This window comes from Microtus pennsylvanicus, chromosome 16 (genome assembly GCF_037038515.1).
Source record: "Microtus pennsylvanicus isolate mMicPen1 chromosome 16, mMicPen1.hap1, whole genome shotgun sequence".
NCBI classification, from domain to species: Eukaryota; Metazoa; Chordata; class Mammalia; order Rodentia; family Cricetidae; genus Microtus; species Microtus pennsylvanicus.
Window position 1 is genome coordinate 47,104,915 of NC_134594.1, and position 26,918 is coordinate 47,131,832.

The 26,918-nt window shown below is 46.6% G+C and overlaps 1 protein-coding gene, 1 long non-coding RNA gene and 1 pseudogene across 4 annotated transcripts in view; 1 reads left to right on the plus strand and 2 right to left on the minus strand.

The window, feature by feature from the left end:
• Nucleotides 1–26,918, minus strand: part of Trim2 (tripartite motif containing 2) — a 265,724-nt gene that overhangs the window by 114,521 nt on the left and 124,285 nt on the right. The window contains exon 1 of one of the 3 annotated variants that reach the window (XM_075950766.1): nucleotides 5,761–5,969. The exons of 1 other annotated variant lie outside the window; for it this stretch is intronic. The gene's annotated coding sequence lies outside the window, so the exon portion shown is untranslated. Of the gene's footprint in view, nucleotides 1–5,142; nucleotides 5,456–5,760; nucleotides 5,970–26,918 lie in introns of those variants that run through there. One more of the 3 variants, XM_075950765.1, reaches the window with a different exon arrangement.
• On the plus strand, nucleotides 5,176–5,890 carry LOC142836479 (uncharacterized). Its single transcript, XR_012908088.1, has 3 exons — nucleotides 5,176–5,313; nucleotides 5,526–5,617; nucleotides 5,738–5,890. It is a non-coding gene; the product is annotated as an uncharacterized LOC142836479 (long non-coding RNA).
• On the minus strand, nucleotides 15,759–16,124 carry LOC142836434 (interferon-induced transmembrane protein 2 pseudogene; annotated as a pseudogene).

The window sequence follows — 26,918 nt, forward strand, 5'->3', positions numbered from 1 at the left end:
TTTTTTTAAAAAGTTGGTACTGGAATGTAGCTCAGTGGGAGCTCACTGACCCTGGATTTAATCTCCAGAGCAGCAAATAAATAAATGATGTGATTACAATGATAGCAATTAACAAAATAACATTAAGATGGGATCATTATTTTAAAAAACAATTGTAGCTCCTAATATCAGCCTCACCTGTATTAGTCATGGATGCCCAGTTGCATATCATACAATAGTGTGAAATTTCCCTTTAATGATTTTTCTCCTGCTACTATGAGTAGTTCAGAATAATAGCTTAGCTTCTCTTCTTCTTCCTCCTCCTCCCCCCTCAATCCTAACGTAAACCTTTTGTACATTATCAAACATGTTAAAACAGTAAGAGTCCACAGGAATGGTCTAGAATAGAAAGCAACCAGACAGACTGCCTTTAGGAAAATTACATGGTGATTATATAAATAGGTTCCCAACAGGAAACTTGTCAAGCCAGCAAAGACCAGAAGTCTGCGTCCGGGGGCCTGGGCAGGGCAGTTAGTGGCGCTTGACAGGCAGCCTGGGCCATCACAGGAAGACAGGCGGGTGCCAGGGAAGGCCGGTCCCACGTACACTCTGCAGGATGGTCTCGTGTTTGATAGAGGCACACAGAGAAAGGAACTCTGGGTAGAGCCTGAGGTGCTTGGTGGCTAGAAGTGGGCACTGGCAGACCTCAAACAAGCGTCAGTGCTCCAGCAAACACCCTCTCATCCTTGGGAACTGGTCCAAGCTGGCAGAGGCTGGCAGGGTGGAATGTGGTGATCTCCAATTCCAGGAAAGAGCTGAGCAGTTTTTGATAAAGTCACCGAGAGAGGGTTTAAATTGGGCGACGGAGCCACCTGACAAGCAAGGTGGTAGTTATAACCAAGACGGCTGGTCAGTTAAATCTGGGTCACTGAGACATACTAATAGCCAAGGTGTAACGGGGGAAAAAATTCTCAGCAGCATTGATCATTAGAGAATCTAAATCAACACGACAAGAAGATATCAGTTCACCTGGGCTCACATGTCTGTGATCAAAAAGTCAAGAAGCCACAATGCTGGTGAGGCCGTGAGAAACCAGAACCTGAGGACATGGTTGATGTGAAAGTAAATGGGTGTAGCTGTGGTGGAAAACATCCAGGGGTCCTCAAAACACCGAACTCAAAACTGTGGGTGACCCAGAAGCTCTACCATCATAAAGTATGGAAGGAAATAAAATCAACGTGCCCAGGAGACACCTGTGCCCCATGCTCTCCATCTGACATGGGGTTAGAATCCAGACTGTATAAGGGAGCTCCGGCATCTTAACAACAAGAAACAAAAAATCTGATTGTAAAATGGACCAAAAAAAAAAAAATGCTCGTTACAAAACTTTGCAGAGTCACCAAGATAGGGAATCAACCCTAGTGCTCAACAATGAATACATGAACGGATGAAGAAAACGTACCACCCGTGCACAGTGGGGTGTTACCTGGGCATCAGAGAGTGAAATCTGCCCTTTGCAGAATGGAGGGACTAAGATGAGCACAGAAAGAACAGCCCTGGATGGCCTCGCTCATCTGCGCAGCCTAAGACCTGATGTCTCAGAGGTAGACCGTAGCCCTTGGTTCCCGGAGGCTGGCAGGGGCGGGGGTGAGAACACCGTGGGCTTCGTCACTGGCATAAAATTCATGTAGAAGAGAGGAGTAAATCCTGGTGTTCCCACAGCAGTGCGACTCCACTTAACAAGATGTGTTGCGTTTTAAAATAACCAGAAAGAGAGGGTTTCAAGTGATCTTGTCACGGAGAAACTACTCGTGCTTGAAACCATAATATGCTAATTACCCTGACTAGATCGTTACACAAGATAAATAGGTCTACAACACTAAACTGTATGCCATAAATATGTATAGTTAATATATGTCAAAGACAATGCTGAACCAAGTCAAAAACACAAGAGCCTTGGCCCAAGGACGAGAAAGGGAGAATGCAAGCAAGACAGTGTAGCAAGCCTCCTGAACTGTTTCTGCACCCAGCAGAGACATTTCACCTGTGAACAGTGACACTGGACGCTTCCTCTGTGCTGATGAAGACACACATTTCATTGCTTCTGCGGCTTAGAGAAGGGACATTTAAGACACGTGAGCTGAGGCTACATTGTATGTCACTGCCAGTACTACTTACATACATAATTCAACCTCTGTTTTCATACCCATGAGACATCACAGATGGCAGCGCTGAGGCTGTCCTTTCATTTCCCAGTCCCCTTGACCATGTCCGCCTCTGCAGGAGGCATCCAGGGAACCCTGTGGGTCTGAAGTCCGGGAGGAGACAGGTGGGGTCAGCTTGTGCAGACCAACCTCCTTCGAGTCACAGCCAGAGAAACCTCTGAGGAACTAGAGAAGGGTGCTTCACTTCAAGAATCTAGAAATCACAGGCCTGGAGACTACGGACCTTCACAGAGAACAAGGCCAGCATGTGCCAAGCCCTGTGTTCTGCCTGCAGCACTAGGAAGAAAATGTGGGCAAAGAAGTGTATTCCTTATCTCAAAGAAAAAAAGAAAGAAAGAAAGAAAGAAAGAAAGAAAGAAAGAGAAAAGAGGGAGGGAGGGAGGAAAGAAAGAAGAAAGAAGGAAGGAAGGAAGGAAAGAAAGCAAGAAAGCAAGAAAGCAAGAAAGAAAGAAAGAAAGAAAGAGAGAGAGAGAGAAAGAAAGCATAAACTTCAAGGACTGAAGCTAGAGGTCCTAGGACAACAAATAGCCCACCCCACTCTACCCCGGTGCCCTGGCCTTTTCCGGAAAGGCAAGGTCTGGTGAGGTTGCCTGGTCTGGATTGTAAGACCGCTCTAGCAGGGGCATCTTGTTTGGCAAGCACAATGCACTTTTAGAGATTTTAATCAGTTGCCAATCTCTGAAGATCTGGCAGTTTCATATTAACAAATTGAAAGCTGGACTCCTGGCTCCCTCTGGCAGAGCAGGAGCCTGAATTCGTCCTCCATGGTTAACCCCATCTCAGCACTTTGCCTGACCCTGCAGCCACAGGCCTGGCCTTTTGAGGCACAAACAGGCATCTCACAATCCCTTTCATTTCATTTTTACCCAGAGAGCTCCCAGAACAGATCCACCCCTGGGCTCAGGCCAAGTGAGTTAAAATCTGAGCTGGGAAATGACCTGGGCTTCAGAAGGTCATTTCTTAAATGTCCAAGGTCTGAAGCCAGGGTTAAGAGTAGCTGGTCCTGAAAGGGTTAAGAATGGCTATGAACAGTGGGTGACACTTCATTTTCGTCTCGTTGCACCTAGGTGGTGAACAGCTCCATTTTAGAATCTCTTTGTCAGATGCAACCAAAATCTGGTTTTCCTCGCTCCCTTCTCCCTGACCCCATTTGGGTGTAGTTAAGTTACTTCTCTTTTTCTCCCTGAAACAGCCTTGGGTTTTTGTTGGTTGGTTTTTGGCTCTCTGCCCCACTGTTTTGGCTGCCCCAGTCTCAATACCCATTAATCCCTCCACATTTCCTCTAAAGAGCAGGAACTCTGGGAATAACACCCATTTATTCTACTGCAGAGGTCAGTAGGCAGGCTTATCTCTGGTTCTGTGTCACATGTAACATCTCTGACCGCATCCCACAACATTTTAACTTAGACATAATCCGATTTTTATTAACAAGGAACTGAAACCATACCATTGGATTGAAAATCAAGATTTAGTGAAAATTCAAGCCCCAAATACCAACTCTGATTTTGGGGGTCAGGACCATAATCCCATACATAAAATTAAAGGGCCCACGTGTATATCCTATATCTATATAAATATAGACTAATTTCTAATCAATTGAGTTTCTAAGCCATATTTGGTTGCTGTTTTTCTGAGTGTTAACTCCCTCTTCTTACCCCACCCCCATTTTGTTTGCTTTCTCCTCCTGTCCTGCTTGCTCTTATTAAACCAACCCTTAAAGGTCAGGCTGACAAAAGCTGCCCCAGGTGAAATGGAATTGGAAGGTCAGCCCAGACCTTAGCCTGTGTCTTAAAGTGAGCTGGAGATTGCTTTCTGTATCCCGGTTAGGTTATGCCTGAGGAGATAGATGTGGACCTGGAAGGTTCCAGAACTGGGTCATGGCTAGCATCCCCAACCTGTCTTGGATCTGTGGCACCTTCTAGGGAGGCCCTTGTTCTCCATGGCCCACACTCCGGGATGCTGTAAGCTGGACTCAAGAAATCACAGGGAAGCCAGCCTCTCACAGAGACCTTAAGAGATAGCCAGAGACTAGGCCAGGCAAGAACTAGATGGCAACATCAAATGGCAGCCCAGTCTCAGGACATGGCATTTGGGAGCCACTGGACTGTGCTGACCACTTTTCAGGGGAAAGTCAGATTCCTCAAGACATACACAGGCGGCAGAGAGGCCTTGCATGTTGCCGGGTCTGTAAAGTTGAACATCTTGCCCCAAATTAAATAGGAAAACCAAATCTAACGCTGAGATTTCCTCTAACAAGCAATGGCAACATCAAACAAAACCCATCAAGCCCTTTTACAACATCCACAGTTTGAAAAGAAAGGAGGGGATTTGGGGTCATTTCATTTGTCTCTAGTCTCCGAAAAATGCTCGCCCCGTAAGAACAAACACTATGTGCTGGAAAGGGAAGAAGCCAGCTTGGAGCCTGACAGAGTCTCAGAACTCTGAAACCCTACTAAGACCCAGATTTAGGCGCAGTGAGCATGTCACCCAGCTAGGTGGCTTCAGGGAGGATCGCGGCAGTCCCTGCGCAGTGCGCAAAGGTCCCCGCGGGCTGGAAAGCATAAACTATGTCTGATAGCTGTGAACCAACCCTGAAAGTATGACGTCTCGCCTTTCCCAGTCCTAGCCGGCCAGGATTGTGCACCTCGGCTACCTAGGCCCAAATTTCTTTTACGTTGAGTCCACACGTAGAAACGATCCGGACGAAGTGCTCCCAACTCCGAGCTCAAGTCCCTCCCGAGATCGCCAGGGCTGCGGCCACCTCCAGACGAGGCGTGGTGACGAGCGTGGCGAGTACCCTCCCTCGCACCACCCCCCTGCATCTCCACCCCTTCTCGGCAGCCGGTCCCCTCTCCTGTCGCCGTCTCAGGCTTCCCTTCGTGAAACCGGAAGCTTTCCGAGCCTGTCGCCTGCCACCGCCGAGATGTCAGATACTCACCTTTCAAGTGTTTGCCAAAGTGACCGAACGCCAATCAAAACCACGAGGAAGCTCTGCCGGCCGCCTTTTAGGCAACAAGAAAGGAAGGACAAGCAGACGGCCAGCTGGCAGTCCCTTATTTTCCGCGAGCTCCCCCAAAATGCTCCTCGGTGCCGCCAACGCAGCTGCCAGGTTTAATAACTGTGTCAGACAGCCCGCCCCTCCCCCCAGGAGTCACAGATGACGGGCGGAGGGGGGGGGACCAAGTTGGCGCCTTACACCGCAGTCTCCCAGCGTCAGCCATAGAAAAGATTGCACAGGGACCTACCACGCCAAAGTTAAATGCCAAAGAATCCTCCAGAAACCTCGCTTCTTTCCTATTTACTTGGCAGCATTTCTTTCAGGAAACAAGGCGAATGAACTAAACCAGGGGCAAGTACTGTGAGCTAACCTGCATCTCAAAAGGAAAAAACCTTATGCGGCTTCCTCCAGCCAGGTTGCTACTTGACTCCTGGACCTTGGTGGGGTGTCTTGGGCACCCCGCGATGCGCAACAAGCCCATGCAACTGCGCCTCACGTTTTAATGGCGCACATCAACTCCCTCGTCTGTTCCTAGGACTCTGTTCATCAGGACCTTACTGTGTGGGGACGCTCCGCTGCAGTTCATCCACTTGGACCATTTCCAAAGCGCAAGCGGCTCCTGGAGACAAGCTGGATACACCGAAGAAGGAGGAATCAGCGGTTCGGTTTCGCAAGCGCACCATTAAGGCCGAATATTCCACCCAAAGTAATGTTTTAGAGCACATCACAGCCTAGCGGCCACACCTCTTGGTCTCCCAAGGGTCCTCACCCCAGCTGGCTCCACCCCAGGGCTTTACTCAGGGCGCTGCACCTGCTTCCACTCTGCGGGGTGGTTGCCTTGGAAACCCTGGAGAGCTGGTGCTCCCTGCAGACACTCTGTTGCCCTGACAACAGCGACCCAGCTCTGGGTGTGCCAGGAATAATGTCAGGGGTGCTGCTTTTTAAATACGAGTTCAGGGCTGTGCTAGGGACTGGTTGGTAGAGCAGGGATAAGAAAACAGCGATATTCGGGGATGCAGGCTGAACCTCCGGAGCCTGGGTGGAGTCAGTGGGTACCACTGACTAGCGACACTGTCTCTTCACCTCTTTTTATCAATCAAGTTTACACTTGACTGTAAAATACATTCCATATTTCTTTTATTCAGCTTCAGATGCTTAAAAGGGTTTTCCCAGCACCACCTGGCCCCAGGTAGGAATGTTGGAAACAGAGGGAATCCCTCCTGGGGGTAATAGTGAACCATGGATGATGTCTTGGTGTAGACATTCAAGACCTCTGGCTCTGTTGTGCACATGGCTAAAAGGCTTACACTCACCCAGTGGCACGTGGACGCTTCTGTTAAGGAAGTAAGACACACCAGGAAGGGTCAACCGGAAGGCAACTTCCGGGGCTGAGGCTACAGACTGTGGAGGCTGGAATGAAGCATGCAGAAGAGCAAGGGAGTGTTTGCACTGTTCTGTTTAAAGTGAAACCATGCAATAAAGGGATAATGTGGAATAAAACATTCAAAGTCACAGATTAGACATCTAGAAAAAAGGGAAAAGCTGGATGACAGCTGGCTTTTTTCTTCTTTTGGTGTCTAATCCATACCATAGTGAAACAGAAGCCAAGAGAATATTTTCAAAGTAATGACACAAAATAGCCATTATATTAGTCAGGGTTCTCTAAAGAACAGAACCGAGAGAATGCATGTTTATATTACAAAGGTTTTTTTTTTTATTTTATTTTCTCAGGTAACATGGGCTAGGCAGTTCAACAATGGCTGTCTATACACCTGGGGGCCAGAGCTTCATCCCACATGGATGGAGCCGTGTGCACTTCCCTGCTCTATAAGGCACTCAGCCTCAAATAGATTGATACAGCCACAGAAAACATGTCAGTACACCCATGCTTCATATGTACATGGCTGCCTTTTGTGTTTCAGGCACCACGAGCTTAGGCCCCTCAGACCGTTTTCCATTTGCCTTGTGAGAGATTACGACTGTGGGGGTTGTCTCATCATGCTTGCTGTCACCATGAAGGGAAGGTGTGAAGCCGTCTGTGTATCATACCACATGACCCAGCCATTCTAATTCTGGACATTATCCTGAGTGAATAAAACGATACACATGTCAACTTGAAGATTTGTAGGCAGTTACTTACGCCAACTGAAAGCCAGTAGGAGCTCAAATCTAAACTAACTTATAAAACTAACAAATGCCTTTCATTTGATCAGAGATGATCTGAAAAAAAATTTTCCAAAGGTTAGGGCTGAGGCAGAGTTTTGCTTTTGTCTTTCTAGGAAAATAAAAGCATCTAAAGAGCACTGGACAAATGAGACATCAGAAGAAAAAGGACGAATCATCATGAAAAATGTCCCAAGAAAAAGAGTAAAGTTGTCTAGTAGTGAGCATACTTCCAACGGGATAAAATTTCATAAATCTTCCCAAATATTTGTTTCTGTCGTTTTCCGCAGACATAAGTCACATGGTCTTGCAGTCCCAATTTAATTAAAAATCAAAGCTGACTTTGTTGAAGCGTGGCTCTCTCCTTCTCTAATCCCAAGCATGATGGAATAAAGAAAACCCAAAATCTCTGTCTCATGTCAGAAGAGTCACCTGATATGGGACAGAAGAAAAACCAAGATTTAGGTACTATTCTATTGCCACTAATGTCATAATCCTTTGGTTTTATTCGTGAGTCTTTAAAGCTTTTCTTAAGGTATAAATATTATCTCTAAATTTATAAGGTTACCATATATATATTTGAACTTTTCGTCATGATATTAATGGCCATATAGAGTACTAACTAAGTCTAGAAATAGGCTTTATCTAGCTTCCTGTATATGGTTTCAGGCTTGAGTGTGAGCAGATAACAAGAATTAAGCCGTATACCTCGGGTGTCTTTAATAGATTGTGGTTCTGTAACCTCTTCAGGATCTGCTGCATATAACATTGAAAATGTTTAAGTTTTCTTCAGTGAACTGTGACCATTCCTAACAGTGACTGCTGAAGACTCCAAAAGGATGATGGGGCCCCACAATGACATTTTGTTACCACAATGTTACACATTGTTACCACCTGGATTGTGGTAACGCTGCTAAGCTAACAAACACCTCCCAAAGATGCTTTGGACTACAAGCCGGTCAGAACAATCTCCAGGTGGTTAGCTCAGATGGTTCAGCATCATAGACTAATCCAGCCAGGACTTCAGGTAAGCCTTGCCCTCTCTCATCCCACTGAGATTGGACAGCAGCTAGCTCTCTCAGGACTTTGTCTTTATCTCAGTTTTTTTTCAGGGTCACCTAAAGGTGCCATTGCCCCCAGACAACAGAAAGTAATTTTAAAAACATGATACCCACATTCCCAAGAGGTGGGGTGGGAGGTTTTTGGCCATTCTGTGGATATTTGTCATTGTTTGGGGGAGGGGGTGGTTACAAGTTGTTATTGGTCATGGTCAGGGAAGAAATTAAGCAGAGAAAATTAGATTTAGGGATCTTCTTCTGAAAAGAAAAAGGGAGGATATAGAAATGACAGGATGAAGGGTATTGTTGAATCAACTTTCAAACTAAAAAGGAACTGCTAGCATCAAATATTTTACATTGGTATGGATTTTTGTATATTTGATACATATATACTATATATATTCCTACTTTGGTTTAAGGTATTTTATATATTAATACAAATTTAACATTATTTTGCTATACTGTAGTATATGTTTCTATTTCTTGTTTAAGATATTGTATCTATGCAGCTCAATTTAAAATATAGTATAAAATTTTAGTCCTTGAAAACTATTAAGGATAATAAAGAAAGGCAAGATAATAGTTAATCATCTATAACAATCAAACTTACAGTCATGTTAGGTATGTTTTCAAGGTCAAACATAGATATATTTTAAATAGACAGATGGTTTTCAACCGAGACCTACAAAATACGGCATCTAAAATGTTTTAATAACCTAACACTTTTCATGACAGTGAGATACATCTGCTCATGGCAGTACCAATTTACTTAAAAAAGATAATGGGCATTGGAGAACCTCCATATGGAGTTTACTTTCATTGTGGCAAAGTTAGCCACTGGGTAAGAAACTGTCCCTGCCTTGACTGATGACAGCATGCTGTCCAAATTAGACAAGCAGAACTCAAAAGAAGGTGATTAACAAACTTTGCTGGGGGCTGGAGAGATGGCTCAGAGGTTAAGAGCACTGACTGCTCTTCCAAAGGTTGCTGAGTTCAATTCCCAGCAACCACATGGTGGCTCACAACCATCTGTAATGAGGTCTGGTGCCCTCTTCTGGCTTGCAGGCATATACACAGACAGAATATTGTATACATAATAAATAAACAAATATTTAAAAAAAAACTTTGCCAAGACAAGGTAGGACAGTCCTTTAAAATTCTGGGCTTACAAAATAGGCTATTAAATATTCTAAACCTGTAGGCTGAAGATGGATGCCCCAATGTTGCTGAGAGAGCTTTGGTGACTGCCCAGGCAGCCAGATGTCTCTGTCATTTCTATAGTTTCTATAGCATAGTTGTTTGCTCTGTACTTCCTGTTACTCAGGTAATATTATATCCTTCTAGGTTTCTGATGGGGTTGAAGACTAGATAGTTACAGTTTTCCTTGTTACTAAATTAAAAAAAAAGAAATTCACAAAAGAGGTGTAAAGTGTTTAAGGCTGAGAGACGTAAAAACTAAAGGTGTTTATCTAAGAAAATGTTTTGAGGTCTAAAAGGATAGTTTTGGGTTGGGTAATACAAGTTAGGATAGAAAATTAATTAGGTACAAAACTTTGACTCACCAAGGTAGGGTAAATAATGGAATATTTTCTCTGAATTTGCCAAATACAAATTGACTGGACATCGTGAAAGTAATTCTTACCATATAGTTGTTCTTACTGGATATAGTTTTACTGTGTTAGAGTTAAAACCTTCCCTTTTATTTAGACAAAAAGGAGGAAAGGCTGTGGGATATGTTGATCATACTCTGATACTTCCAAGACTGCCAATAAAGTTTACCTTGAATCATAGGGTGGAACCAGCTATCGGTGACCAGAATCAGCCATAGAGGTTTTCAAGGACCCAGGACATAGAGAGACACAGGAACTAGTGGGGGCGAGTAGAAATATTGGCAGGCATATGGATGGAGGAAGGGAAAGAGAGGTGGCCACTGGTTACTTCTCTGCTGCCTCTCTGATCAATCAGGTTTTAACCCCATATCTGACCCTCACATTTTTATTAATAATAGAATAATTTAGATAATTGTTACATAGAATTGAAAGTTGGACCATTAGTTGGACCATTAGTAACTATTTTTGCTCCACTACAATGCAGGAACTGCTTATTCTAACTGCTCTTGTCTGGCTGGATGCCCAGTGCAGACTCAGGGGGCTACCAAGTGAGAGGAGACAGAGAAGCTGGGGGCTGTGTCTGCAGGCTGCTGGCTGCTTGGCCCATTTCCTTCTGTTTCCAGTCTTCTCTGGCGCTGCAGACTCAGGACACTGCTCCATTCCTTGAAATCCCAGGTGGTCCTTTTAAAGCACACATGATTCGATTAACCATTTTTAAGAGTGTGAATGGTTGGGCAGTGATGGTTACTGCCTTTAATCCCAGGATCTGGGAGGCAGAGGCAGGTGGATCTCTGTGAGTTCAAGGCCTGCCTGGTCTACAGAGTGAGTTCCTGGACAGGCTCCAAAGTTTTGTAGAAAACTTGTCTGGAAAAACCAAAATAAACAGATAAATAAATAAAATAGTGTGAGTATCAGGGGCAAAGCCCATCAGGATCAGGCTGGATGCAAACAGAAGCCAAAGAATTTGGAGGGGCAGGCTGTGGACTCAGAGAGGCAAGGGGGCAAAGGCAGTGAGTAGTTCTCTTCCAAAGAACTAATTAGACTCACCATTTATTTGAACGTGGACTTCAGTCATCTATCTACAAACACCACACCCACTTCCCTTCCAGGTCAAGAACAGGAGCCCAGATCTTTCCTCTCTACTTATCACGACCTCTTAGCTGTAAAAAAGAAAATCACAGGAGAGACAGACATTTCTCTGCCCATCGTGTCTAGCACACCAATCTGTAGCCACAAAATGGTTTTTGCTCCTTTAAGAAAAAAAAATTTTGTTTGCAAGACTGAGGCTTAAATGCAAGGCTGTTTGTATTCCAGGCAAATGCTCAGCCTCTGAGATGTACTCCCAGCCCATCTGGTGGCTGCTTTAACATGTGACATACTGTCCATGGCTACTGTCCAAGACTACTGTCCACGGCTGTTTGGAAGCCTGTATCTATGCCCCTCCTCGCAATGAGACCTGAAGTTTCCAGAGGCAATTTGACTTGGGTGGGATGGAATTTATCCCAAGTCCCAAGAGGAGAAATTAATGGTTTTAAACCAGCTGTCACTCCTACTGTGCCCTTTAAACACTGGCACTAATCGAATCAGAGACAGCAACCAGGAGATGTATCTGGGGCTTTGGGGAAAATCAGCCTATTTATCTCACAGCAGTCTGGGCTAGCAGAGACCAGGGCTTTTCCCTAAGTAATGTGTATGGGGATGCAGATTCTAGAATTACACAGCCATTTGTCATGCATGGAGATCCTCACTCCTGGGCTGCAAGCAAGAATCAGGGCTGCTTGGTGTAACCCAAGGATAAAGCCAATTTCATATAAGGCAGAATAGAGAGGGGAGATGCTGACCAGGGCTTAACCCCTTATCCCTGTCTCATCATGGTCCTGGATCTGATGACAAAGTGTGTGTTCTGAATGAGCTTTCCATGTTCTCCTTACTCTTCTGTTGAAATCACCCGGGAATCCGTTTCCCCATCCAACCAGAGGTCATGAAAAGCTCCCTCGGTAACTGAACTGCTGCCCTGAGAGCCCCCTCCTCATCTCCAGAGCTGGACAGAGGAGGGAACTGGAAAACGCAGACATGGCAAAGAAGTTGCTTTGCACATTCACGGCCTTCTCCCCTTCTCCCCTCGGTTAAAACCCAAGCCCTTCCGTGCTGAAGGTTGGTTTGGACTTTCAGACTTAGAGTGGAAGAGACATTTAGAGTTCGCCCAAGACCCTCCGTGGCAAATAGCTAGCCACCTCTCCTTGCTCATGTCTCCTGAAAAATAAGGGTCATCCTTCTGCTCAGCCCCCACTTAAGAACCCTAGCTACACTTAGTTCCTCCCCCCTGCTTCCTGGCAGCTAGTCGCTGATTCAGCCTCCTGGTCCCAGGTTAATCTTATTTAACCAAACAAATGTAACACATCTTTGCATTGTTAGGAAAAGCAGCAGAAACAAATGTTACACACCTTTACACAAATGTTGCACAACTTTACACAAATGTTACACACCCTTACACAGTTAAAATAATATTCCACAACAAGGAATGTATCCATTTTCTTGAGAACTACGTAGTGTTAACAAGAAAACCAAGCTTTCTCTACTGTGAGGTAAGATTCTACAAAAGGGCACACGTCACAAAATTGCTCTACTTGATAATGAGAAAATAGAGGGATAAAGTTCGCCTGGAAATATGTGCAATTTTAGTGTTTTTACGTATCACCTGAAAAACTTAACCTAATGCATTTTTTAAAATAGTAAAGTCAGTCTTTTTGTCTCTAATGCTGGGGATTAATGATCTACCACCAAGCTATATCCCCAGTCTCCAAATGGTGAAATTCAGATATTTTGAAGACCTCGGGGACTAATTAATCTAGCCTTTTAGCAACAATAGTTGATGAACTCAGAGAAAACCTGGGTGGTGAGCTAGAAGTGAAGGGAGATGGCGCCATCTAGTGTCTGGCATAGGGATCAAACAAGCATCCTGTTGGGCCTGTGTCCGCATCCCTGCCTGTCCCTGCTCCAGTGACCCACAGACACTGAGATGTTCTTTAGGCTCGTCAGAGATAAATAGCAACACGTCCCTGTGATCTTAGCACTTGGGAAGGCTGAAATAAATAGAGTTTTGATGATAAAACATAAACAAGCTCTCTCACACCGGAAGAGCCCTATAGACTGGGTTTTCGCTAATGATTTAAGGAAAACAGTTGAGCCCCAGTAGCCCAGCTAGCTTAAATTCTTCTAATCTTAATGTTGGGAAATGTTTTCACAGGTTCTGAAGTACATTATAGCTGAAGCAAAGCCTTAAAAATGATTTAAGGTTAGAGTAAGATGTTTTGTCTGCTATCTTTGAGGTAAAATAACCAAGAAGACAACCTAAAGTTTTGGAAAGACACAGTTGAATGAAGAGCTCATTGAAGTCAGGAAACAAGGACGAAGCAGCCCAATTATTATTAGCTGACTTGTCTTTCTTTCTCCGGTGGATCGATGACCAAAGGTGATGATTAATTCCTTGTGCTCACTCATGTCCTCATCTCCTGATATAAAATCTATTGATGAGAGGGTGTGCACCCTGAAGATTCAAAGTAGAGCTGACTGGTTCTTTTTCATGTATAAAAGTTTAGGTTTGTGATTTATTTAAGATTTCTTATAAGATTACCTTTCAAAACAAGTAGTAAAGTGATTGCTCCTTTCTTTGTAACCATGAAACACAGCCTGCCAGTAAAAGAACACCGTGTTTGCTCACACCATTGATCTTTAACAAATTGCTCGGGTATGAATGTACATGATTTCTTGGGATAATTTGTTTTTCACCTGAAATGTGTAAAATGTTTAATCATGTAGGGACAGGAAAAACATGCTGGTTTTAAACTTTTATTCCTTGAAATCAATCACTTGACAAACAGAATGTAACTTTGTAATGTTTGACAAACATTGTAACTTTTATGTTGCCTGGAGGATTTTGCTGGGGGACATAAGCTGTAAGGGAAAAAAATAAAGATAGAGTTAGGGAAAGGAGAAGGGAAACATCAAGAATAAAGATAAAATTAGGAGTTAGAAGGAAAACATCAAGAAGGAGAGAATTAGGAGGAAAACATCAAGAGTTGGAAGGAAACTATTAAGAAAGACAGAAGGGACGTTTCTGGGTAGAGATAAGAACAGAGACTAGAGACTACACAATAGAAAATACAGAATCTGAAACAAAAGAAGAATAAAGGAAAGGTCAGAAGAAAATCATCAAGAGAATGTGTCTGCTTCCCTTACCACCTCAGATAAAAGTCACAGTGCACAGTGGATTCCCTCTGAGCCCTGCGTTGCTGGAGGCTGGCCGCCCAGGCAGTGGTACCTAAGACCTGCTTGGGCAACTTGCAGAGACCCTGTCTCAAATAAAAAATGAAAGGGGGTTTAGGGATATAGCTGGGTAGTAGGGCACTTGCCTAATGTGTAGGGTCCTGAGTTCAAATCAGAGAGAGAGAGAGAGAGAGAGAGAGAGAGAGAGAGAGAGAGAGAGAGAGAGAGAGACTGACTGAAAAATAACAAACCCCCAAAGAAGCAACGTAAGATTGTGGGTAGTGGTGTGGTACAAGCTGAACGGTAGGGTAGCTCTTGCATGTGTGGGTAGCACAATGACGGAGAACCCAGAAGAGATCGCTGTCTGGGGAGAGGGGCCATTGAGGTTGACCATGGCAGCAGAGGGACGTCTGGCTCTTTACTAACGATGGTCGATGGTCACTCTTTCTGTTACACCAGCGTTCACTGCATTCCTCACCACACTCTAAATTGGGGGATTTTGAGGATGCCTCTTACAGCGAAAATGAAAAAGACAAGGAACACAGAGCCAACCGAATCGAATGGGTTGGTAGTGCACGATACTGAACACTTAACATAAGATGCAGGACCCAACACCAGACTCGGGTGGTCTCGTTTGGTTCCCACCACTTTTACCCCCTTCTGGGATCTGACAAAGGGCTGAGGTTGGTGAGGGGGGGTGATATTTGCTGACGGCCCACAAACTAAGAAAAACGTGAGCCTCCTGCCTGCTCCCGGAGTGTCAAACAGTTAACACGCACTCGGCACTCAGTCTGGAGAGATTGTGAGGGACACCTCACCCTTGATGGGGAGCCCGCTAGGCCTGTAAAGGACTTTGCCACCGGTACTTTGCAACACATGACCCATGCACCAAACAGTAATATGAGTTGGCACTTGTAAGTGTTAATTTGGCCTATAGGGATTTGGAAGACCCAGCTATCCGTATGGATGTAAATGACCCACAAGTCTGTCATGCATCTTGTTTTCCTTTCCTCCTCCTCCTCCTCCTCCTCCTCCTCCTCCTCCTCCTCCTCCTCCTCCTCCTTTAGCTTTTCCGAGACAGGGTTTCTCTGTGTAGCCCTGGCTGTCCTGGAACTCTCTCTGTAGACCAGAAGGAAAGGCATTAAATGCGGTATTTGTGTGGTGTGTGCATGGTGGGGATTGTGGTGCTGGCAATCAATCCCAGGGCATCCTGCATGTCAGCAAAGAGTTCTGCTACAAAGCCACCCCCCAGCAATCATTAGCTATTCAAAATGAAGGTTGGGCTATAAGAAGAGCCATAACTTCTTAGGAAACACTATTAAGTAACACTCCCTGGCCCCACAGAATCACTTTGAAAATTCTAAAGCAAGCCATTTTATCTTTTTCTTTCTGCTTTATTGACTGCACTGTGGACAGACGCATGAAGTAACGTTTGTGTGTGTGCAGGGTAAAGAAAGGGTCACAGCGCGGGACTCTGTGAAAAGGTTTGAAAGGCTGCCACAGAGGTGGTGGAGACAGTACTGATGCAGACAGTGATGGTTAGGATGCTGGCCTAAGCTCAAATCACCCACCATCTTCCTGTCCCTGGACCTCACAGAGTAGGCAAAGGCAACAAAACCCAGGTAACAGACATTCAAGAAGAGAGTGTTGAACAGAGACCATGGTCAGGCACAGAGACTTCTCTGGGCATGTTGATCACGGTGATTCTCACCACACCTGAGTTGTGGGGTTCCCCCAGCTCAGTCACTCCGTCCTCCTCTTTGATTATCTCATAGCTTGGGGGAAATCTGGCAATGGTGCTCAAGAAGGATTTATTATGGCTCATGGCATCGACTTGAACAATTGTCCCATCTGGAGGATGGCTGCAGCTACCCTCCACTTTATCTTTTAAAATAAAGTATGTTCTTTGAATTCAAAGAACATCAAATTTTCTTTTGTGTTCTCTTCTGAGAATATTCAAATATAAGGTCTTTTAGGAAACCTGACCATTTCCTGAATCTGCAATTAGTGCATTGTCCACAAGAGGTCACTCTTTCTCCAGGGTGCTCAAGGGAGCATCTGGGCCACAGCTGAGCAGCCAAGAACAAAAATCGCCCCAAATGAGGATGGAGAAGGAAAATTTAAAAACCGCAAAAGAAACCCAGCATTCAGTGCTGCCTCCCCAACTTTAGTGATTGCAGTTTTCTCCAGATCTGCTAAACACGACATTGAAAAGAGCTTTCTACCCCCAGCCAGGGCATGCTGATTTGCAACTAAGTTAAATGTGAAACAATAAAAACTTGAAAGCTTATGGTTGCTTGTTTCAAAGATAAGTTTTGCCTGGTGTGATGATTCCGCCCTGATGTCCTCTGTAGACCCAGCATTCATATTTGGGGGAGTTTTTTCTTAGAATGACACACAGAGAGACATTCAATTCTGACACAAATCCTATTTGGTGGAGATAGCATTTCAGCTTCTCACAGCACAAAGCCCAGCTTCCTCTTATTTTAGTTTAGTCTTGTTTACCAATGAAGACACACACCTGATGCACTCGAGTAGCCCCACCTAAACTTAATCAAGACAGCTTTCACTGTCCATTTTTTTTAAGAACTAGCAAACAGCCAGTAACACAATAACAGCAAGATCTCCCAACAGGAGCACACTCACGCCAGGAAACTCGGGCTCTTGTTTACTTACCCGGTTTGAAGTTTCTGCTATGACAGTTTCTTAGCTCTGTGTTTCTTTCCTGCAGCAAACAGCAGCGCTCTGGGCTCCCCAGGGGCAGCTTAGGTGGGACTAAGAGCCCCCCCCCCCCTGCACCAAAGCAGAAGACAGGAGCTTTGGGGAGCTGCAATGATGCATTACGGTGCATGATAAAGACCCAGAACTAGATGCAAATAACCATGTCTCCTTGTTTGCCAAAGCTTTGCTGCCGGGTTTTTTCAGGGTTTCTTTCATAGTGTTACACTGAACTCAGCACGCCTTTCCGGAGGATATTTTTAGATGTAATTACCTTAAGAGCTTTCAAGTTCCTGGAGTTTTATCTACATGGGTATCTCTTGGCCCAAGAGACCTAAAGTATTGAATGAAGCGAATCTCCCTTTAAGAGGCCAGGGCATTGGGGAAAGGCTACTTGTATCTGGGTACCAGGTTGGGGCATCTTCCTTGATGGGGAAAATGGCTCAGGTGAGAGTCTGTGAGGGCTTGAACCAGGGCTCGGGTGTTCCTAACTCCCCTCTCCCAGAAGGGTTCCCCCCAAGGACTCATGGGTGGGTGCCCAGGTATCACTTCTCAGACTGACCATATGCTGAGCAGGGCTGTCTCGGTTCCCTGTCCTTTGGATCAGAGGACTAGGCTGAGATCCACAGACCCCAATACACCCTTTCAGAGCCACGCTGCTTCCTGAACATAGCTTTCAATCTCTTCGGTTACTTCTCATCACAGTGTAGCTCATGCATCTTTGTCCTGGGTCCTTATGGTTGGGTAGATTGTAGGATCTGAGATGCTGGGGTCAGATAAGGAAATTGTGAGAAGCGGTGCATGTTGCTTCCCGAGACCCTTAACTTCCTTTGGCATCTCAGAGGGACTTGAAGCAGCTAATGAGTTAGGGAAACCATGGCAGAGGGCAAAAAACAAACAAACAAACAAGCAAAAAAACCCACCCACAACCTTCAATGGCATTTAGGTGACAAAGAGATGCCATTGGTCACCTAGTTTTATCTTACATATAAGGAAACTGAGTCCCCAAGTCACCCAGGGCAGGTCGCAGGCCCAGCCCCAAGCTCCTAACTCAATTGGTGCTCTTTTCAGAATACTGAGAATAAGGGTTCGATCCCTTCCCATGCCAACCGTGGGAACCCTGGGGAAATGAAACAGAAGCCACCTGACCTCCACCCTCGGCCAGGTCCTTTCATTGGGCAGCTCAGTGAGGCTCGTGAGCACAGGAGCATGAAGGTGCTTTGTTCTCACTGTGTGTGATGCTAAAAACGACCCTTATTTTAATATGATCCTTGAAAAGTGGAAGCAATAGTGGGCATGCCACTGAAGACTGTGGTGAGTACAGTGTGCGTGTGTGGGTGCGTGCGTGTGTGTGTGTGTCTGCATGTGTGTGCATGTATGTGCGTGTGTGAGCATGTGAGTGTGCGTATGAGTGTGTGTGTGCACGTGTGTGTGCGTATGTGCATGTGTGTGCGTTGTGTTGCGTGTGTGCACGTGAGTGTGTGTGCACTGTGTGTGCGCGCGTGTAAGTCATCTAAGGCATGTACAGCCTGGAGTGAGGCCTAGGATGTATCAAATATCTGTCCTCACGGCCCTCACTCTGATCTGCGCCTGGCATCCTGGCAGACACTTAGAAGCCTCTACTGTATTCAAATCTACACACCAGGAACCAAGGAGACAAAGATTAAAAACCTTCAGTCAAGAGCAGGAATGGGAATTACATACTGTGATATCAGGCATATACAGACAAGAAGTTTGCTGGAGCTGGAGAGAGGGCTCAGCTGTTCAGAGTGCTTGTTGCTCTTGAAGGGGACCCAGGTTCAGTTTCCAGCACTCACGTGGTACCCCCTTCTGATCTCCTCAGGCATACACACGATGTACAGACATATATGTGGGCAAAGCACTCACACATGTTAAGGAAAAAGAAGAAGAGGAAGAGGCAGAGGAGGAAGGGGAAGAGAAGGAAGGGAGGAGGCGGAAAACGAGGAGGAGGAGGAGAAGGAGGAGGAGGACAACATGTTGGTCATCAGCCCAAGATTTAGTAACTAGCGGTGCGCTAACGCTTAGTCCCAAGTTTTGGGATACGCAAAATGCAAGTCCTTGCTACTAAGACACTGTATGTGTAGGGGTTGGAGAGAGATGGCTCAGTGGTTAAGAGTACTGCCTGCTCTTCCAGGGTTCAATTCCCAGCACCCGCATGGTAGCTCACACCTGTCTGTAATCCCAGTTCCAGGGGACCCAACATCCTCACATGGACACACAGTCAAGCCAAACACCGGTGTGCATAAGAGAAATCATTTTGTGAAAACCATTACTTGTGTTCTGGGTCTGTCCAGCAAGTGACCATGGAGCCACCGAGGGCGTTGCATGAGCACCAGTGTGTTTAAGCAGGAGCTACTGACTCTGGACACCCACGAGGTGCCTGGACTGACAGGCGTTACCATGGGATAGCTTGAATTGGAGGTTCAGGAGAGTTGGGGTGACAATATTGGGCATTGGGGTAGAAGGGGGTTACCTGAAGAGCAAATATTCCAAAACCTCTTGGGCCCTGATGATGCCCCAGAGTTTATGAACCAATAGAACAAAGCTACAGAAGAAGAAAACTGGGGGTGAGACCTGGCGGGGCAGCGTCGAACTCAGCAGCAGCGTGCTAATCTAGCGTGCACGAGTCCTACCTCAGCACAGCGTGGAACTCAGCAACAGCGTGCTAATCCAGCGTGCATGACTCCTACCTCAGCAGCAGCATGCTAATCCAGTGTGCATGAGTCCTACCTCAGCACAGTGTGGAACTCAGCAACAGCGTGCTAATCCAGCGTGCACGACTCCTACCTCAGCAGCAGCATGCTAATCCAGTGTGCATGAGTCCTACCTCAGCACAGTGTGGAACTCAGCAACAGCGTGCTAATCCAGTGTGCATGAGTCCTACCTCAGCACAGCGTGGAACTCAGCAACAGCGTGCTAATCCAGTGTGCATGACTCCTACCTCAGCAGCAGCGTGCTAATCCAGCGTGCACGAGTCCTGCCTCAGCAACAGCAACAAAGAAGAGACAGGGTTGATTTCCCCCACAGTATTTCTGTGTTCTGGATCCTTTAGAATTCTTTTTATTTGGAGGCACGGTCTCATTGTGTAGCTCTGGCTGGCCTGGAATTTGCTAATCCAGAGTGCTGGAATTAGAGACTTGTGCCACCATGCCCAGGTGCATGCCCCTTTTTGAAGGCACATAGCGAGGACCCAGGCCTGCTAACCCTACTGGCTAAATAAAAAGCCGTCTATATTAGGACCCTTCAGAATAATAGCCAACAGGATGCGTGGAGTGTGTGTGAGTGGGGGTGGGGTGGCTCATGACACTATAGGTAGGGCTAGCAAGCCTGAAATGTCACAATGGCAGGACGCTCACAAGACACCCCACTGTCATCCGAGGGAACCCCCACCACCAGCCACGGGTGTACCTCAGTCTGTTCAGCCTTCTGAATAGGCACGCCGCTTACGGAGCTATCTGCTCTACTGAGCCTCCTGGTTTAATGTTAATTAGGGTAGGACTGCAGCCCTGTGATGGAGGAGCCCATGCTTGGTGTGCAGGAAGCCCTGGACTCCGTCCCCAGCATGGAGAGAAAGGACAAAAGTGAATCATATCTAAAAACTGCCCTCGGGGCAATAGCTAGCCTGGCATTTGACCAAGCACCGGGTACCATGTGTACCACAGCTTAGCCAGGGTGACACACAAAACTCACCGCCACACCCTGTGACGCCAACGCCCATCAGAGACTGGGAAGCCATGTGAAGGGGTGGGGGGAGGGTTCAATTTTAAAACTCAGCAAATCCGAACCCCCTAATTTCTGATACATGTCTCATAGCTTCTAGAAAGTTCTCTCTGACCTCCTGCTCTGAGTTCCTTGTAGCTGCGTCGTGGACCCGGCACACACTGCCCTGACCCAGAACCAGGGTTCTCAATTGCCGCTAAGTGTACCCTCTCTACATCCGTCTTCCATCCTTCCCACCCACCCAGCACCTCACTTTCACTGTACCCACTGCTCACAGTAGGCACTCAAAATTGACTGTGTTCAGTGATGGAGTTCATGGTTTGGAGTGTCCTCTGAGTCCCCACACCACTGAAAGAGAAATTCAGGCCACCTGGAAAGCCTTGGCACCAAGATGTCAAGACAGCCCCCTATCCAAGATGGCAGATGACTGGCGTGTCTGTATAGTCAACTCTGTCCTCACTAAAACACTCACGGTTTCCCAGTGCTGAGCTGAGTGTTCCACGCGGCTGTTCGCCCTGCTGATAGAAACACATTTTTTCTCACCCACCATCAGATAGCAGCTGAGTCACTTCCTCAAGAATGGGGGTTCACAAGCAGGATCTTGGGTGGAAGGCTCCTGGCTGGTGCGCTGGGCTTGTCGATTCTCATTCCTTCATTCTAGAAGCATTTATTGGGTGCTGACTATGTGCTGGGGTGTGTTCCAAGCATTCAAGGAATTCACAGCCCACGGGCTCCAGGTTTCACTCGTATCTCCATGGAGAGATGCCAGCTTCCACTTGCTATTTTGCTACAAAGGAGACTTCTGGGTCCAAACCACCAAGCCTTCCTGTGACCTCACCTTTAAACCCGAAGAGTTGAAGCTTTTGGCATTGTGATGCCCTAGGCTATTTCTCTTCTAGGAGAAGATGACCTGCAAGAGTGGCCCATATCGGGTATCAAATTAGGGAAACTAAACACAGTGAAAACCCCTCTCCCTTCCCACTTTCACTGATCAATTAATTATTCATAGGTAAACTCAGAAATCCAGAGGAGTGGAAAATGGTTTCCCCTGTAATTATAAAATTAGCCTACTGTAGAATTTAGATCACAGACAAGAAATGTCTCCATAGTGTTTGAAAATATATATATATTGCCAAGGCCAAAACTCACCAATTATTTTCTACATCTATAATTTTATCTATTAACACACTTCTGAGCCCTCTCTTTTCTGATGTTGCCAAGGGTATTGGAAGTCAGACTCTTGGCGCTGTTTTTGTTTGTTTGTTTGTTTTCCATTTGGTGGCATGAGGACAAATACCAGAAGGGTCTTCATAAGAATTCCCTATCTCCAGGCGGCTGTGCTCATTCCTGCATGTGGCTTTGGAGAACACTTTATGTGGTAAGTTCAGCAGGCATGCTAAAGGAAAGAAACTAGGTGCACACAGCTTTGGTGGATCAGCCTATGTCATGGTCTGACTCTGAGGTGTTCCCCCAGCACTCATGATTTGAACATCTGTTCCCCAGCTGGCGACGCTGCTTTGGACAGCTGTGGAACTGGGTTTACCCGGCAGAAGTGGTCACTAAGGGTGGGACCTGCCCCTAGTTCTGCCTCTTAGCCTTCTATTGAAGTCACAAAACACCATGACCAGAAGTGACTTGGGGAGGAAAGGAGATATTTCCTCTTGCAGTTTGTAGTCTCTCATCCAGGGTAATCAGAGCAGGAACCTGGAAGGAAGAACTGATGCAGAGGCCATGAGGGAACATTGCTTCCTGGCTTGGTCCTCCTGGCTTGCTCTGCCTGCTTTCTTGTAGCACCCAGCCCCACCAGCCTAGGACGGGCACCATGCTCAATGAGCTGGGCTTTCCCACGCCAATTAACAATCAAGAAGATGTACCACAGGCCTGCCCACAGGCCAATCTGGAGGGGCATTTACCCAATTGAGCTTCTTGCTTCCCAAATGACTCTGTCTTGTGTTAGCTGACAAACTAGCCAGCTCAGGTGCTATGCTCTGAGCTTCTTCAGTGCTATGCTGTGCAGAACCCCTGGTGGACACGTCCACTGCTGTGGGCTGAGTTTCTCTGCCATGCCTTTCCTGTGATGGACTGGAATCCTCTGAAATCAGAAGTTCATGGAGTGCTTTGAGTGACAATGCCCCAGAGACTCATGGGAAGTGGCACAATTAGGAGGAGTGGCCTTCTTGGAGGAGGTGTGACCTTGCTGGAGAAACCACGTGTGTACGTGTGTGTGTGTGTGGGGGGCGGTAGGTAGGCTTTGAGGTTTCAGATGTTCAAGCTCTGATGCCCTCTTCTGGTCTTTTTGGGAACTGCATTCACACACATATACCCATACATAGGCACACACATATCCACATATTTTTTTTTAAAAAGTTAAATAAAAATAAAAGTCTCTTCATTATTTTCTAAATAACAATAGTTGAAATGGAAAGTGTCAATCAGTTATAAGAAGGTGAGGCAATTATGGTAATTTTACATATTGGAATGCAATCCAGCAGATAAAGCAAATTGTGGGTATGCTTGTGTTCACATAGATATGTTTGAAAATACTGTGCAAAGGAGACTACAAAGCATGTGATGGAGTGTGTGTGGGGGGCATTGTTGTGTGAATTTTGTTAATGTTGTGGTCCTTTGTCCAATTGAATAGAGCCTTTAGTTCGAGAGAAGCAGTTCACATTCAACTAGCCAGAATGGATCAGAGAGACCTTAGTGGCCTCAGGACCAGAGAAAGTGGGCTGGTGTGGGGAGGGGATGGGAGGGTAGAGAAGGGGCGGGGCTGGGAGGTTGTGCCCCCTTTGGAGCCAGGAGGCAAATGCTGAGTGGTGATGACTGTCTCAGGTTCTTATATTTGTCCCCAGGGTTTTTTTGTTTTTGTTTTTGTTTTTTTTTTTTTTTGGTTTTTTGAGACAGGGTTTCTCTGTGGCTTTGGAGCCTGTCCTGGAACTAGCTCTGTAGACCAGGCTGGTCTCGAACTCACAGAGAGCCGCCTGCCTCTGCCTCCCGAGTGCTGGGATTAAAGGCGTGCACCACCATCGCCCGGCTTGTCCCCAGGTTTTATAATATAATAAATGATAAAAGAAATCCCTTCAGGTTCTGAAGAATGTCTAAGAATAGTAAAAGGGGAATCAAAACATCCCATAATTACAAAATAAATGGAACTGAAAAAAAATCCTTCAACTTATCATCTGTTTAGCTCCCTTGTTTCAGAAGACAGAAAAATGGTGGGGCCAGCACACACTTCCATCCTGCCCTCCCTTCCCCTCCCTTGCCTTCCCCCCCATCCCTAACTCCTCCCTGCTCCCTCCCTCCATTTAACATTGATTTAGCTTAGAGCGTTGGTTGAGAGTTTCATAACTGTTTCCTGGCAAGGATTTTGCACACAGCATGTCCTCATTCACCATCACATGTAGAATGGGTGTGACCTCCACCCCTCTCAGTGCTTGTTCCTGCCCTCTGCATCCACCTCCTTGCCACTGCCTTGTGTGGACCAATTTCCTGTCTGCCCCTATTCCCTGGCTTCTGTGGGCTGGCCGCTCAGCCCAGAGTCAGCTGGAAACTTCATGAAAATGCTCTGTCCTTGGATCTGCTGCCAGAGATGCTGATTCAGTGGGTGGAGGTGGAGAGAGGAAGAGGAGCTGGTGCAGAGAGCTGTCTTAACACGTCCCCGTGAAGCGGCCCTTAGAAGTGGCTTCAGGGGACACATCAGAATGGCGGCCACATCATCTCCCCACCTTTGTTAAACACCTGCTGTGGTTTCTACTTCCGTGAAGAGCAGGGAAAAGGAGGTCCGGCTAGTGAACATGAGCCCGCAGAAACTAGGGCAAGGTTCACCACCTGCCTGTGGAAAGAAATGTTGGACTGATTGCCAAATTGAAAGCAGACTACCTATGCGGGTAGAAACGACCACGGGAGTTTCCACTGTGGAGGCCAGGGGTGGCCGAGGTAATGCAATGCTTGGTGAAGAAGAGGAGCCAGGCTCTTCCCCCAGCCAGGGTGGGCAGAGGGAGAAAACAGGGCAGAATCCAGTCAGGAGACTTCCTGGTTGTTTGTCACAATGGCATGAGTGATGTTATATCACTCACTGACGTTTGCCTCTGATTAAAAAGGGACAAAATGTTGACTTGAGTTTGTTATCAGTACATTAAGAGAAAGCCCCGGCACGAATGTTAAGACGCCGTTGACACACAGAAGGAAGAGCTTGTGAGCAGGACAGACAAAATATTGGCTGTACAGACTCACAGCCAGGCTCTGAACCAATGCAACCTTAGTCTCCACGTTGCTTGTCCGGGTATAAGCTATGTTCCGTGTCTGTCCACATGCCATGTCTGTGGTGATTATGAAACACCCTCCATAGGCTCAAGCATTTGAACCCGTGCTGGTGGTACTGTGTGGGGAGGCTGAGATGCCTTTAGGACGGTGGGACCACAGAGGGTGGGGTCTGGAGGCCATAGCCTAGCCCCTCTGCTTCCTGACTGTGGATGCATTGCGTGACCATCTGGCTTCTTGTTCTGGTAGCCACAGCCTCCATGTCATGATGCACTGTGTCCCCCAAATCCTAAGACAGAATACCCTCTTCCTTCCCTAAACTAAACCCTAAAGTGGTTTGTCCCAGGGGTGAGGGACACGGCTAAGCTACTGTGCACAGCTGTAGGAAAATGACCCTGTAATGGGGCTGGCATTATCCATTTCTCTCTCTCTCTCTCTCTCTCTCTCTCTCTCTCTCAAAGGCAATGGATCCTGGGAACCCTTTTGGTCTGAGTTTCCAGAGTCTTGGGTGTGGGTGATGAGCTGGCCCACGTTCCCCCTTCTAGCTCCTGTAAACAGGGCACAGGCACCATTCCAGGGTTTGCTAGTGTGAATCTAGAATGTTCCCCAAATGCATGTGATGATGGCTTGTTCCTCAGCCTCTGTCAATCAGGGAGTAGGTAGAGCCTAGTGGGAGATAGTGTAGTCACCAGAGCGTGAGGTTGAAGGGAAGATTATGGGGACACGGTCCCTTCCTCTTTTTCACTGGTTCCCAGTAGCCAGAAGCGAGTGGCCTCCCCAGTCACAATCTTCCATCAGGATGCGCTGCTCAACACAGGACCAATGGCAACAGGGCCACGTGAACATGGACTGAAACTTCTGGAGCCAGCAAAGTGAACCACCTCGCTCTCTTACACATGCTCAGAACGAAGCAAGATGCAGCTCTTCTCCTCTGCATGAAAGTCATTTCAAAAATCCAGATGTAAGACCTGCACTCAAAGACCCGGATGTAAGAGCTGCACTCTGACCTGCTTCTGTCTAGGTGGGCCTTTGCTCCGGTTTGGATCTCGAGGCCTGTGTGCTAACAGGTGTGTTCTCCAGCCTGTGGCGGTATCAGAAGGCGGTCAGATCTCAGGCAGGGTATGGTAGGGTGTTAGGTCGTTTGAGTTGCACCTTGAAGGGGATGCTGGTACCCCTAGTGCTTTTCTCCCGCTCTTTTTTACATCCCAGCTGCCACAAGAACTGGCCTCCTCCACACACCCCATCCAGGATGTGTTGCCTCAACACAGGCCCAAAGCAGTAGGCCAAGAGAGGCAGACTGAAGCCCCGCCCCCTGTCCGGTGATTGTCTCAGGTACCAGAGTGACCGAAAGCTAGCCAACAGCTTCTAGATTAAAACAGTTTTAAATCCACCCCTACCCTGCTCAACACATGCCCAGCTTTTGGAGACACAGTAGCACTGCGGATCCTTGGTTGGCCTTCTACTTCAGCTTCCTATGTGCTAATATTACAGCATCATGTTGTATATTGAAGTCCTTAGGCTAAAAAGGCAAGGCCCATAAGAGAAGGCCCCTGAAGAGAGAGCCGCCATTCCTCAGCCTCAGCCCAGGCCCTGCGATGAGATAAAGCAGCCTTCTCCCCAAGTCTCCAGCAAGACTGCACATGTCTTGATTTGGGCCTTCCGCTAAGAGATTTTTAAGGCACCCAATTTGAAGAAATTTCTCCTAGCAGCCCCTAAGAAATCAACAAGGGAGCAGAGGAGCTCTGGTGTAGACTGCCCTCTTCACATGGACGTGAAACAGTGAAGAGAAATGTGCCCGCCAGACCGGTCAGATCTAGGCTTGTTTGTTTGTAACAGAGGCACCAACAAGCTGTTGGTAACAAGGAAGGCTAGGACCGGTAGGTCAGAGGTAGACCACACA